Source organism: Cetorhinus maximus, chromosome 14 (genome assembly GCF_964194155.1).
Source record: "Cetorhinus maximus chromosome 14, sCetMax3.hap1.1, whole genome shotgun sequence".
Taxonomy (NCBI): Eukaryota; Metazoa; Chordata; class Chondrichthyes; order Lamniformes; family Cetorhinidae; genus Cetorhinus; species Cetorhinus maximus.
The window spans coordinates 77,571,510-77,586,957 of NC_135892.1; the positions used below are offsets into that span (position 1 = coordinate 77,571,510).

General features: G+C 43.6%; 1 protein-coding gene across 1 annotated transcript in view; it reads left to right on the forward strand.

Annotated features, from left to right (window-relative positions):
* The window catches only part of kcnh1a (potassium voltage-gated channel, subfamily H (eag-related), member 1a), a 311,195-nt gene that overhangs the window by 218,591 nt on the left and 77,156 nt on the right, over positions 1 to 15,448 (forward strand). The window lies entirely within an intron of this gene.

Genomic DNA, 15,448 nt, shown 5'->3' on the forward strand with positions numbered 1-15,448 from the left:
TATAGTAATAAAAGAGATCATGGTTACAATTTGAGATAATTAGCCACCTTCCTAATGACTAAATTGAGCTTTCTCCTGTGCCCAATTTACGCTTCATTGCATAACTCTGTTTTATTTTTATCAGTATAAAGTGATAGTTCTTAAAGGGTAAGGAAAGTCCAGTGGGAATACTTTTTATTCAAACTGCTCCCTTAATGTCAATGTTGAAAAATAATTTTAAAATATATTCCTTGACATTTAAGCAAAAAGACCAAGGGAATGATAATGTGAGTGATATACAGTTCAACCAGTGCTGGTGCTGTTCAGGTGCTCCACACAACTGTGTGCAAACGTAAGAGCTAATCTTGTGATGGTGTGAGATCTGCTCATTGAAGGACTGCTGACTGCCTGCTGCACACCAGGTGCTTTCTTGGCACATGGAAGATAAATACCTGGCATAGGGCAAAAAGATTGCAGATAGTGCACAGGGCAACAATGGTGCCGGGACAAAGGACAGAAGTGCCTGAAGTTTTTTTTTACTTAAAGGAGTGCGCAGCTGAAGCAATGCTCAGATATTCCAGTTACATAATGGAATGGGCATCAATTTAAACTGGAGGACTGCTATTCCAAGCGTGCATCTTATGTACTGGCTAGATGTTCCCTTTGGCTTCACTGCCCACATTGGGGTAAAGTAACAAATGATGGGTCTAGAGGAGTTTTAAATAAGAAAAGCAGCATCTTCAACAACAGCTGCAAAAAAGAGTTATAGGTTATGATCTGAAATTGTTGAATTCATTGTTGAGTCCAGATAGCTGTAAAGTCCCTACTTAAAAGGTGAACTGCTGTTCCTCCAGCTTGCACTGAGCTTGGAGGCCAACAACAGAGAAGTCAGAGTGGCAACAAGGCATAGAATTAAAAATGATGGGCAAAAGAAAGCTTGGGGATGAAGCTTGTGGACTTAACAGAGGTGTTCCACAAAGCAGTCACCCTATCTGCGTTTGGTCTCCCCAGTGTAGAGGAGACTTCATTGTGAGCAGTGAGTACCGTATACTAAATTGAAAGAACAACAGGTAAATCTCTGTTTCACCTGGAAGGACTGTTTGGGGGCTTGAATAGTGGAAAGGGCAGAAGTATAAGAGCAGGTGTTGCATTTCCTGTGCTTGCATTGGAAAGGACAGGATGTGTGTTGGAGGACGATTGAGGATTGGACAAGAGTGTTGAGGAGGGAACAGTCTCTTCAGAATGCCACAAGGGGAACGGAAAATATGTTTACTGGTGGCATCACACTGGAGGTGATGGAAATGGTGGAGGATGATCTGTTGAAAGTGGAGTTTGGTGGGGTGGAGGGTGAGGACCAGGGAATTCTAATGTGGTTGTGGGAGGGAGGGGAAGGGGTTAGAGAAGAGGTGCATGAAATAGAACGGACACAATCAAGAGTCCTCCCAACCACAGTCAATTGTCGCTTGAGGAAAAAGGAAGTCACACATTGGTACGGAAGGTGGCATCGTCAGAACAGATGTAACGGAGGCAGAGAAATTGTAGAACGGAATAGAATCCTGACCAGGTGCAAAGTGGGAGGAAGTGTAGTAAAAGTAGCTATGATATTGGTGAATAGCCTATCCCCAGAAATGGAGAAAGAGAAATCAAAGGAGGGAAGAATTAGAGATGGAGCATGTGAGCGTGTGGGAAGTGTTCAAATCAGAAGCAAATTTTATGAAAGTATTTTAGTGGTGTTGCTTGAGGGACAAATATTGGCCAGGGCAACAGGGAGAATTCCCCTGATCTCCTTTGAATAGAATCTCAGAATTGTTACAGCACATGAGGCCATTCGGCCCATTGTGTCTGCACCAGCTTTCTGAATGAGCAACTCACTTAGTGCCTTTCTCCTGCCTTCTCCCTGTAACAGTACATATTCTTCCTTTTAGATAACAGTCTAATTCTATTTTGAATTCTTCGATTGAAAGTGCCTCCACTACACTCTTGGGCAGTGCATTCCAGACCTTAATCACATGCTGCATGAAAAAGTTTTCATTACGTCGCTTTTGCTTCTTTTACCAATTACTTTAAACGTGTGTTCTCTCGTTCTCGATCTTTTCATGAGTGGGATCAGTTTCTCCTTATCTACTCTGTCCAGACCCCTCATGATTTTGAATACCTCTATCAAATCTCTCTCAGCCTTCTTTTCCCCAAGGAAAACAGTCCTGACTTTTTCAATCTATCTTCGTAACTGAAGTTCCTCATCCATGGAACCATTCTCATGAATCTTCTTTGCATTCACTCCAATGCCTTCAGATCCTTCCTAAAGTGCGGTGCCCAGAACTGGAAGGAGTACTCCAGCTGAGGCTGAAATAGTGTCCTATGCAAGTTCAACATAACCTCTTTGCTCTTGTACTCTTTGCACGTTAATAAAATCTAGGAAAATGTATGTTTTATTAACCGCTGTCTCAACCTGTCCTGCTGCCTTAAGTGACTTGTGCACATATACACCCAGGTCCCTCTGCTCCTGCATCCCCTTTTGAATGGTGCCCTTTATTTTATATTGTCTCTCCATGTTCTACAAAATGAATCACTTCACATTTCTCTACATTGAACTTCATCTGCCACCTGTCCACCCACTCCACCAACTTGTCTGTTATACACCATCCTCCCCACAGTTCACAATGCTTACAAGTTTCATATCATCTGCAAACTTTGAAATTGTTCCCTGTACACCAAGGCCTAGGTCATTAATATATATCAGGAAAAGCAAGGGCCCCAACACTGACCTTTGAGGAACTCCACTACAAACCTTCCTCCAGCCCAAACATCATCCATTAACCACTACTCTCTGTTTCCTGTCACTCAGCCAATTCCGAGTCCATGTCACTACATATTCCTTTTATTCCATGAGCTATAACTTTGCTCACAAGTGTGGCACTGTATCAGACGCTTTTTGAACGTCCATGTACACCACATCAACAGCATTACCCTCATCAACCCCCTTTGTTACCTCTTCAAAAAAGTCCAGCAAGTTAGTGAAACATGATTTTCCATTAAGAAATCCATGCTGTCTTTAATTAATTAACCTGCAATTGTCGATTTTGTCCCGAATCATTTAGAAGTTTCCCCACCACCGAAGTTAAAGTGACTAGCCTGTAGTTGTTGGGCTTACCTTTATGTTCTTTTTTGAACAAGGGTGTAATGTTTGCAATTCTCCAGTCCTCTGGCACCACCTTGAATCTAAGGTAAACTGAAAAGTTATGGCCAGTGCCTCTGCAATTTCCACTCTCACTTCCCTCAGTATCCTTGGATGCGTCTCATCCGGTCCTGGTGTCTTACCAACTTTAAGTACAGACAGACAATTCCTTCTCCTTATCAATTTTAAACCCTCCTAATGTTTGAATTACTTCCTCTTTGACCATGGCCTGGGTACCATCTACTTCCTTGATAAAGACAGATGCAAAGTATTCATTTAATACTCAGCTATGCCCTCTGCCTCCATGTGAAAGTCCTCTTTTTGATTCCTAATTGGCTCTACCCCTCCTTTTACCATTTACATGCCTATAGAAGGCTTTGGGATTCCCTTTTATGTTGAATATGAATAGCATTACAAGATTCTTTACGTTTACCTGAGAGGGCATATGAAGCCTTGTTTAACTGAAAGACAGCACCCCTGACTACATTGAAGCCACAGCCTAGATTATATGCTCACAACCTGACTGAGACCTGAAAGTGCTACCATTGAGCCACAACTGACACCTCGCTACTCCCTCTTTAGCATCATTTACTTTATTCTATATCTATGTCATCATTGAATAACTTTTCAAAAGAATGTAAAAGAAAACATACTTTTCTATCTATTTTATTGTATTTTCTAAAATTGTTGCTAAAAATACAGTATTAATGACGTCAGGTAAAGGACTGATGGGTCACTAAGCCTATTAGCATGAGACATGTTCATTAACATCCAAAACATCTATAGATGCTTGCTAACCTAGAGTGTTGCAATGATTGTGTCACTTCAGTTATTTATGCTCAGTTCCCTGACACTTCTACCTTCAGGCATAGTAACTTCACATTCAGTCATTGGCATCTTCTGCTTAAACACAATTCTCACCTCATAAATAAGTAATCTCAAAACGAATCAATAACAAAGCTGATCAGTATAGCTTGTCATAAATGGTTCTAGAAATGAATTTCCCAGCAGGCTTGTCATTTGGTAAAAGGAATTAAGTTAGTAATTTTTGACATCTTACACAGCTAACTAATGCTGAATAAGCTTTCTATTAATTGTGATGGTGTTACTGGTTACCTGGTCATGGACCATTCAATGTTATGTATAAAATAGTTGTTATGAAAACTTCTGTGGTGAAATCTATCTTATCTTGGATGATTAACGTAACATTGCACAGATTCAGAAAACTTGATGATATTTTATGAAAAGAGACAACAACTGTAAAAATGCTGTAAGTTGCAAAGTATAATGAGCAGGGAACAATGAAGAAATAAAGAATAATTGTATTAATTTGAATGGCCACATAAATCCAATAGGAATATATGGGGAGATTCCTATATATATTTACTAATCCTTAATCTTTTTTTCCTGTGCATATTGATGAGAAGAAGCTTGGGAGCAGATATTTGTCTGGACTCCCTCATCAGAGACATTGTTCATCAATTACTTGATGTTAGTCTCTTTCTTGAAAGTAGTTTTAAAATGTAAAACATAATAGCATAAGGTGAACATGTTGCGTTATTAAGGGCAAGCAATTTGATTCTTTGGCTCTGCTGGTGCTGATGCCAGCCCACTGAGCTTGGACTGTGCAGGTCCACTGAACACATCCGTTTGTCAATCAAAGATGAGCATGCGTTCAGCTGCAGAGGGAGTCCTCACTGGTGCTATTTAAAGGGGCAACCATCGAACTTTCAGATGAGGCAATCTTGAGTAATTTCCCAAAGTTTTGAGCAATGTTTGTGGGCATATGGTGGAGTGTATTTGGAGTTGTTGTGGTGAGCTGCTGGATTGGGCAGGGAATGTTGCTGCATCCTCGCAGGGATGACAGAGGTTTTGTGACCTGTCTATATAAAGGCTGTGGCAGGTATGCGGGCAGTATTTGCAGTGCTTCTGGGTCTGCAACATGACAGTAAGATAGAAGATGCTGAGAAGAGGGGAAGCTCTGCATGGGGTGAAGAGGAAGAGGAGGAAGAGAAAAAGGCAGGGAGGTGATGTCACCTGAGGATGCATTCATTGACTTTAACCACTTGACGTCATTGAACATCATGTAGCCCTGCTATCAGGTCTTTGGGGCCAGACTGCAGGCTTTGAATTAACCTCCCACCTGACCACCTACCCCCACCCACTTTGGAGGGTGTATGCTGAGAGCCTCCTGGGAACCTTACTCCCCAAAAAAGCATGATCTCTCTCCTCTTGCCATGCTCCACATTAAGGCCTCCAGCATCGCATTTGTGAACCGAGGGGCAGAATTTTCACCTCGACGGGCGGGTGCGTGCCAGACTCGCTCGAGCATGAAATGATACAAGATGACGTCGGGCAAGCATCCCGACGCCAATGCGCAGTCACGCGATAGTTCAGTTGACGGGCGCGCACGGGAATCAGCAACGCACCCGTCGACAATTAGAAGGCCTATTAAGGCCATTAAAGTATTAATTAACTTAGATATTTTGCTGGCCATCCAACCTTATGGTTGGCAGGCAGGTGAAAAGGCCAAGTGGCCTTTGCACTTTTTAGGATACCTCATCCACGGGCAGGATGAGGTTTCCAAAGGCAAATAAAAATAAACTAAAAAATTTTATGTCTCATTCATAACATGTGCCTGCTCATATGACAGAGTCACATGAGGGGACATGTTTTTTAACATTTAAAAATTCTTTATTTTTGTTTTTCAGGACTCTTCATCTCCCTGAGGCAGCTCTGTGCCTCAGGGAGCTTTTCCAGCATGCACCCGTGTGCATGTGCAAAGTTCCCCACTTGCCCTGCTCGCCCTCCTCCCCACTACCACACAGGCAGTGCTGAGCGCTGCAGCACACATTTCATGTTGGCATGAAATCGCGGTGCAGCCCCGATCACGTGCGGCGGTCGGCTTCCTGACTGCCCACCCCCGCCGAGCCCACCAGACAAGGGAAAAGTTCTGCCCCAGGGGCTCTTTCTCTCAGTGCTGCTCCATTTTTGTAGCTCCTATTTGCAGCCATACAGTGTCAGTACAGGCAGTCAGCAGCTGTTCCCTTCCACTGAGTGCAGCTTCCCTTTAAGAGGGGCAGACTGCCTTTAAGAGGAACAGACTGGCTCTGATATGAGCACATGATACTCAGGCCCCTCCTGAATGCTCATGCAGCCAGCAGCACAGGCCCAGCTCGGGTAATGCCACAGTCAAAGGAGTAAGGTGGTGCGTAAGTTTGCATGCTGCCTGTCTCAATGGAAACAGCTGCAGACAGATCATGAATCACAGTCCTCCATGCTTGAAAATGTGCTTTAATGAATTTGTATGCTTAAAAGTCTTGAAGCAGATGCATGCTTCCTGTTTTTTAAGCAACACTTTTACAATATGCAAACATTTATAACGGCACTTTCCAATGTAGGGACTCACTTGTTAAATTGTAGCTACAAGCTTCCAACAATGCTGGTGCTGTGATCTCTCCACATCTGTTTCCTAGCTCCTCTGCTGTTTGGCTGCCTGAACCTCCAGAATCAGTGTATCCTTACTGGCCCGTATATTGCGGTCAGCAGCGCAGTGGCGGTGGCCTCCTCTTACATTGAATACATTTACGTTTGAACCAACTGCAAACCCCATAGCAAGAATTCCAGCTGCCTTGAGGGAGGATTCTCTCCCATTGTGGGCTGCAATGAGGCCCAGCAGTGGGTGAAAATGGCAGGCAGTTGTGGGCATGGCTTACAATCACTACATCATGAAAATGTTAGAGAGCAGTGTCATGACCATGTAAAAGGCATTTCCTTAAAGTGGTCCGTGAACTAAGAATTTGTGTGTGTGTATGTAGCTCCCTTTTAATTTATGAATTTAAGAAAAAAACCCAGCAGGCAAGCTTTAGTCTGAAACAAAATAAATGTTAATTTATTACAAAAACTACTGCAAGTTACTTAGGTAAAAGTTATAAAGTTATTAACTAAAATGTAGATACAAAGATTATAATGCAGATAAAGGAAAAGGATACTTAAAGATGAGATTTCAAATCAGTCTCTGTGAGATATCATTTCCGGTCTGTTGCTTGAGTTCCTTCTTTCCGGAGTGAAGGGGTTGAAACCTGAGGTTCAGTTTAGCAGCTGCAGTGGCTTCTGCAGTCGACCAGTCAGTGTTTTCCTTTAAGTTGACTCAGCAGGTCAGCAGGCCTTTGGGAGAGAGAGAAGGTTTCCTATTCATTACTAATTCTGTGGTTACAGCACTTGTAGTTTGCCTGGACTCTTTCATTAAAACAGCAGTTGATTTCTTAATACCTTCCTCTTTGTCCTCCCTTGGCCAAGAACTCTTTCTGAAGTTGTTTCTTCCTGGGGTTCTGCACGTCAAAATGTCCGTTCTTAGCCTGTCTTTACCACAACCAAAACAAAATGGCTGCTATGTTAATTCCGATGAAGCATTGTTCCACCAGGCAAAGAAGTTAATTATGTTGAGGTCCTTTGAAATCCCTTCCTGTCTCTTGTCCCCTCAGAAGTAAAATGGTTTTTCACACCTTTTAGAATTCAATGGACATCCCTGGAGCAGTCTTTGCATTTTTTAATGACTCTTCGTAACTAGTACTAGACATAGGAGTCTGACAAGGTTTGAATAAACACTGGAAGGTACCAGGTTGTCTGTCCATGCTTCCATTTTTAAAAAATGGCTTTTAAACTCAATGGGCAGAATTTTCTGCCTGCCGGGTGGGCGGGCCCGACCCAATCTCCGGCGGGCGGGGAGCCGATCCCTGCCGGAGAAGCGGGCCCCGCCGCCATTTTATGTGGGCGGGCCAATTAAGGCCCGCCCAGCGTAATGTACGGCGGGAAGCGCTATGCACTTCCTGTGCGGGCAGGGGAGGATCCCCCAAAAGCAAGAGTGTGCTCTTTCGTGCATGCGCATGAAAGAGTGCACGTCTCCCTGAGGCTAAGTGCAGCCTCAGGGAGATTGCTGGCACTTTGAAAAATATGAAAAATAGAAAAAAAAAATTCCCTAACGTGTCCCCCTCATGTAACATGTTCATAATTTACATAATAACTTTATTAAACTTTTTAAAACCCTGCATAAAAGCTCATCCCGCCAGTGAATGAGGTTTCATGTTTTCTCTATTTGCCGCTGGGGCTCCTGGCCCGCCTGCCAACCTTAAGGTTGGACGGGCAGGTTCTTTAATTGTATACTTGATCCTGTCAATGGCCTCAATTGGCAATTGATAGGTCGGCGGGCCCACAGCTGATTTTGCTGCACCCCCGCCTTCCTGAAAATTTAAATGGGCTGGGATGACGCCCGATGTCATCCTGTGGCATTTTACACGTTGGCGAGCGGGCCCCGCCCCTGCTCGCTGATGGCAAAATTCTGCCCAATGTAAAGGTTTGAAAACAGAAATGTACCTTTAAACAGTTGTCCTTAAAACCTGCAATATAATTACATGCTCGTGACAGCAAGCTTCTGCAGTAAAAAGGCATTGGAAAATTAGATTTGGTAGACGCAATTAATTTTACAAAATTAAAGATTTAAACCTATTTTATAAAAGTGCAATAATTTTGAGCAGATAAATCATTTTAAAAAGTGATATTTATAAAGCCTGATAAATCATGCTAAAGAGTCATAGATTTTACTTTTTAACAAGATTTATCAAACTTTTATAAGGTTTCATGTTCAAAATCAATACATTTTAACTTTTAAAATGGCATGGGCTTCCTCATTAAGTATTTGTGAATTGAGAGGAGAATCTTTATGCCTGGAAATATAGTTGTAAGATTTTAAAGTGTAATTAATTTATAGTTAGTAGGTCATTAATCCCAAATTTACGTTAGTTCCATACTTGTCCTTTGAAGTAATGAACCCTCGAGAGTAGTGTTGGTTGACCCAAAGCAACATTTGGATTATCGTGCTACAGTGTGCACGCTCCAAAAGGTGTGGGGCCTCTCTGACATTCAGTAATGGCGAACGCAGATCGTATCACTGTTACTGTTACTGACATTGCAAAATCCAGCCCCTTAACTCCATGACCAAGAAAGACTGACATTAGCCCGAGAATCAGGCCCAGTTCAAATCTTATAGGGGAAGCAGTACGTAGAGTTAGACCCTAAACACCACCTTCGGCAGCAAAATGCATGAAGGCCAACTCCAAATTATACATTACATATGTGGCACCTCACCCCTTTTCTACTAATTCCATCCCTCCATACCAGATAACTGCTGGATGGCTGTAGCCTAAAGGGAATTTCCTAGACCTATTCTGATCATACCATTTGTTTTTCACTTTTCATCATTCGGAAACCCTCATTTGGGACATTCCCAGACTTGGAAACCAGTAAGAACAACTACTTGATATACTCTCATGTATTGTAATATACAGTGCATTAGAACAACAGGTACTGGCTGTCCCATCTGGTGTAGAAATTAGAGTAGTGCTGCAAAATGATGCTGAAAATTGAGGCTCAGGCCTTATCTGCATACAACCATAGGAACAGAAGTACACTGGTACGCTGTTTATCTCCTCAAGCCTATTCCAACATTTAATGAGATCATGACTGATTGGTGACCTAAATCTAATAGCCGCCTTTGCCCCATATCCCATAAAAGCTTGAATTAACAAAAATCTATCAACTATATTTAAAATTAACGATTGATCTATCAATAATTGCCATTTGAGAAAGAGAGTTCCAAACTTCTACCACCCTTTCTGTGTTTCCTAATTACACTCCTAATGACACTTTAGGGGAGGCAATGGTGTAGTGGTATTGTCGCTGGACTAATAATCCAGGGACCCAGGGGATTGGGTTCGAATCCTACCAGATGGTTGAATTTGAATTCAATAAAAAAAAAAATCTGGACTTGTTGATTGTTGTAAAAACCCACCTGGTTCACTAATGTTCTTTAGGGAAGGAAATCTGTTGTCCTTACCTGGTCAGGACTCTTAAATGCCCTCAGCCACTCAGTTGTAACAAACTGCCACAAAGACACAAAAAAGGAATGAAACCGGACGGACCACCCGGCATCGACCCAGGCACCGGAAACGACAATGGCAATCGGAGCCCTGTCGACCCTGCAAAGTCCTCCTTACTAACATCTGGGAGCTAGTGCCAAAATTGGGAGAGCTGTCTCACAGACTGGTCAAGCAACAGCCTGACATAGTCATCCTCATGGAATCATACCTTACAGATAATGCCCAAGACACCACCATCACCATCCCTGGTTATTTCCTGTCCCATCGGCAGGACAGACCCAGCAGAGGTGGCACCACAGTGGTTACAGTCAGGCGGGAGTTGCCCTGGGAGTCCTCAACATCAACTCCAGACCCCATGAAGTCTCATGGCATCAGGTCAAACATGGGCAAGGAAACCTCATGCTGATTACCACGTACCGCCCTCCCTCAGCTGATGAATCAGTGCTCCTCCATGTTGAACATCATTTGGAGGGAGCACTGAGGGTGGCAAGGATGCAGAATGTTCTCTGGGCGGGGGACTTCAATGTCCATCACCAAGAGTGGCTCGGTAGCACCACTACTGACCGAGCTGGCCGAATCCTAAATGACATAGCTGCTAGACTGGGTCTGCAGCAGGTGGTGAGGGAACCAACAAGAGGGAAAAACATACTTGACCTCATCCTCACCAATCTGCCTGCCGCAGATGCATCTGTCAATGACAGTACCGGTAGGAGTGACCACCGCACAGCCATTGTGGAGACAAAGTCTTGCCTTCACATTGAGGATACCCTCCATCGTGTTGTGTGGCACAACCACCGTGCTAAATGGGATAGATTTCGAACAGATCCAGCAACTCAAGACTGGGCATCCATGAAGTGCTGTGGGCCATCAGCAGCAGCAGCAGAATTGTACTCGAACACAACCTGTAACCTCATGGCCCAGTATATCCCCCACTTAACCATTGCCATCGCGCCAGGGAATCAACACTGGTTCAATGAAGAGTGCAGGAGGGCGTGCCTGGAACAGCACCAGGCATACCTAAAAAAAAACCTGGTGAAACTATGAAACAGGACTACTTGCATGTCAAACAGCATAAGCAGCAAGTGATAGAGCTAAGCGATCCCACAACCAACAGATCAAATCAAAAACAAAAACAGAATTACCTGGAAAAACTCAGCAGGTCTGGCAGCATCGGTGGAGAAGAAAAGAGTTGACGTTTCGAGTCCTCATGACCCTTCAGCAGAACTGAGTAAAGTTAGGAGAGGGGTGAAATATAAGCTGGTTTAAGGTTGGGGGGGGAGGGGGAGAGAGAGAAGTTGGGGGGTGGGAGTGGTTGTAGGGACAAGCAAGCAGTGATAGAAGCAGATAATCAAAAGATGTCACAGACAAAAGGAACAAAGAGGTGTTGATTATCTGCTCCTATCACTGCTTGCTTGTCCCTACAACCACCCCCACCCCCCCAACTTCTCTCTCTCCCCCCCCCCTCCACCTTAAACCAGCTTATATTTCACCTCTCTCCTAACTTCACTCAGTTCTGCTGAGGACTCGAAACGTCAACTCTTTTCTTCTCCGCCGATGCTGCCAGACCTGCTGAGTTTTTCCAGGTAATTCTGTTTTTGTTTTGGATTTCCAGCATCTGCAGTAGTTTTTTGTTTTTAGATCAAATTGAAGCTCTGCAGTCCTGCCACATCCAATCGTGAATGGTGGTGGACAATTAAACAACTCACTGGAGGAGGAGGCTCCACAAATATCCCCATCCTCAGTGATGAAGGAGCCCAGCACATCAGTGCAAAAGATAAGGCTGAAACATTCGCAACAACCTTCAGCCAGAAGTGCTGAGTGGATAATCCATCTCGGCCTCCTCCGGAGGTCCCCAGCATCACAGATGCTAGTCTTCAGCCAATTCGATTCACTCCACATGACATCAAGAAACGGTTGAAGACACTGAATAATGCAAACGCTATGAGCCCTGACAACATTCCAGCAATAGTACTGAAAACTTGCATTCCAGAACTTGCCGCGCCCCTAGCCAAGCTGTTCCAGTACAGCTACAACACTGGCATCTACCCGGCTTTGTGGAAAATTGCCCAGGTATGCCCTGTACACAAAAAAGAAGGACAAATCCAACCCGGCCAATTACTGCTCCATCAGTCTACTCTCGATCATCAGTACAGTAATGGAAGGGGTCGTCAACAGTGCTATCAAGCGGCATTTCGTTAGCAATAACCTGCTCACTGATGCCCAGTTTGGGTTCCACCAGGGCCATTCAGCTCCTGACCTCATTAGAGCCTTGGTTCAAACATGGACAAAAGAGCTGAACTCCCAAGGTGAGGTGAGAGTGACTGCCCTTGACAGCAAGGCTGCATTTGACCGAGTGTGGCATTAAGGACCCCTAGCAAAACTGGAGTCAATGGGAATCAGGGGGAAAACTCTTCACTGGTTGGAGTCATACCTAGCACAAAGGAAGATGGTTGTGGTTGTTGGAGGTCAGTCACCTCAGCTCCAGGACATCACTGCAGAAGTTCCTCAGGGTAATGTTCTCGGCCCAACCATCTTCAGCTGCTTCATCAATGACCTTCTTTCCATCATAAGGTCTAGAAGTGGGGATGTTTGCTGATGATTGCACAATGTTCAGCACCATTCGCAACTCCTCAGAAACTGAAGCAGTCCATGTCCAAGTAAGCAAGACCTGGATAATATCTAGGCTTGGGCTGACAAGTGGCAAGTAACATTTGCGCCACACAAGTGTCAGGCAATGACCATCAGCAACAAGAGAGAATCCAACCATTGCCCCTTGATGTTCAATGGCATTACCATCACTGAATTCCCCACTATCAACATCCTGGGGGTTACCATTGACCAGAAACTGAACTGGACTAGTCATATAAATACTGTGACTACAAGAGCAGGTCAGAGGCTAGGAATCGTGCAAGGAGTAACTCGTCTCCTGACTCCCAAAAGCCTGTCCACCATCAACAAGGCACAAGTCTGGAATGTGATGGAATACTCCCCACTTGCCTGGATGGGTACAGCTCCTACAACACTGAAGAAGCTGGACACTGTCCAGGACAAAGCAGTCTGCTTGATTGGCACCACATCCACAAACATTCAGTCTCTCCACCACCGATGTACTATAGCAGCAGTGTGTGTACCATGTACAAGATGCACTGCAGGAACTCACCAAGGCTCCTTAGACAGCACCTTCCAAACCCACGACCACTACCATCTAGAAGGACAAGGGCAACAGATAGATGGGAACACCACCACCTGAAGTTCCCTTCAAGTCACTCACCATCCTGACTTGGAAATAAATCGCCGTTCCTTCACTGTTGCTGGTTCAAATACCTGGAACTCCCTTTGTAACAGCACTGTTGGTGTACCTACACCACATGGACTGCAGCAGTTCAAGAAGGCAGCTCACCACCACCTTCTCAAGGGCAACTAGGGATGGGCAACAAATGCTGGCCTAGTCAGCGACGCCCACATCCCGTGAATGAATAAAAAATAAACTCCTGAAAGGTCGTGGCTCTAATTTCTAGACTATACCCCCAGTCCTAAACTCCCCAACCAAGGGAAATAATATACTCTATCGGTTTGCCTTAATATTTTGAGAATTTTGATCAAATCACCCCTTAACCGCTTAAATTCTAGGGATTGCAACCCTTGTTTGTGTAATCCGTCCTTGTAATTTAATCCAGGTATTATTCTGGTAATTCTAAAATGCACTCTCTCCAAGGCCAGTGCACCGTTCCTACAAAGTGGCGCAGTGCCCTGAACTGCTCACAGTATTGCATGTGTGGTTTAACCAGAGCTATGTTTAGCTGAAGTATGACCACTACGCTCTTGTATTCTAGACCTCTAGATATAAAGCCAGCATGCCATTCGTTTTTTGATTATTTTCTGTATCTGTTCATGACATTTTTTTGATTTATGTACCTGGACTCTCAAGTCTCTTTGCACCTCCATTGTTTCTAGCTTTTTACCATTTAGAAAGTACCCTATTCTATCCTTTTTAGATCCAAAATGGATGACGTCACATTTGCCTATGTTTTCATGTGCCACAATTTTGCCCATTCACTTAATCTATCAATATCTCTTTGTACTTTTGTGCTTCCATCTATATTATTTACAATACCACTTATCTTTATGGCATGAGCAGATTTGGATGTGGCTTTCTATTCTGTCACTTAAGTAGCTAATAAATACAGTGAATAGTTGAAACGCATGCTCATCCTTGTGAGACACCACCAGTTTTACCCTGCCAATTAGAATACCAATTCATGATTCCTACTCTCTGTTTCCTGCCACTCAACCAATTTCCTAACCAGGTCAGTAATTTTCGTTCAAGTTCATATGTTTCAATTTGATTTGATAATCTCTTATGAGGAACTTTATCAAATGCTTCTGGATGTCTATGTAAGTAACAGCCATAGACATTCCCTTGTCCACTACTTTGGTTACTTCTTCAAAAAATTCATTCAATTTTGTCAGGCATGAACTACCTTTTACAAATCAATGCTGGTGTTCTCTATATCTCTTGTCTCCCTCTCTTTCTCTTTCTCTCTCAACTGAGTTGTAGATGCTACCTACCTACATGCTCCTCCTGTCTCTGCAGAAACAAAACTATGAAAATCTTCGCTTACCCTTTGTGAGTCTAGAGGTCTTTTTAAGTACTGCTGGTTGTGCCCACTGAAAACCCAGATCAACTGAGTGGAGCATGCATGGAGCCAGCTCCAGCATTTTGAAAAATAATTTTAATTGGGGTTATTAAAACAAGAATTAGGACCCCGGTTTGCACATTGCAAGTGTCTCTCATTGGTTTTAGACTGTCAAACAACCTCAACACTTGGACAAAAGCAAAATACTGTGGTTGCGGAAAACTGAAATAAAAACTAAAAAATGCTGGACATACTCAATAGATTAGGCAGCATCTGTGGAGAGAAACAGAGTTAATGTTTCATGTCGATGACCTTTCATCAGAACTAAACACTTGAAAGTCACTGCCAATTTGGCAGTTGGCATGCTTGCACGAAGATTCAGTACGTGAGATTGTCAACCAAAATTCGTCCCTCCAATGCATGTTATGCCTAAAATAATTAGAACCATAGAACCATAGAACACTACAGCACAGAAAACAGGCCATTCGGCCCTTCTAGTCTGTGCCAAAATATTATTCCGCTAGTCCCATTGACCTGCACCTCGTCCATAACCCTCCAGACCTCTCCCATCCATGTATCTATCTAATTTATTCTTAAAACTTAAGAGTGAGCCCACATTCCACACTCTCACCACTCTCTGAGTGAAGAAGTTCCCCCTAATGTTCCCCTTAAACCTTTCCCCTTTCACCCTAAAGCCATGTCCTCTCGTGTTTATTTCTCCT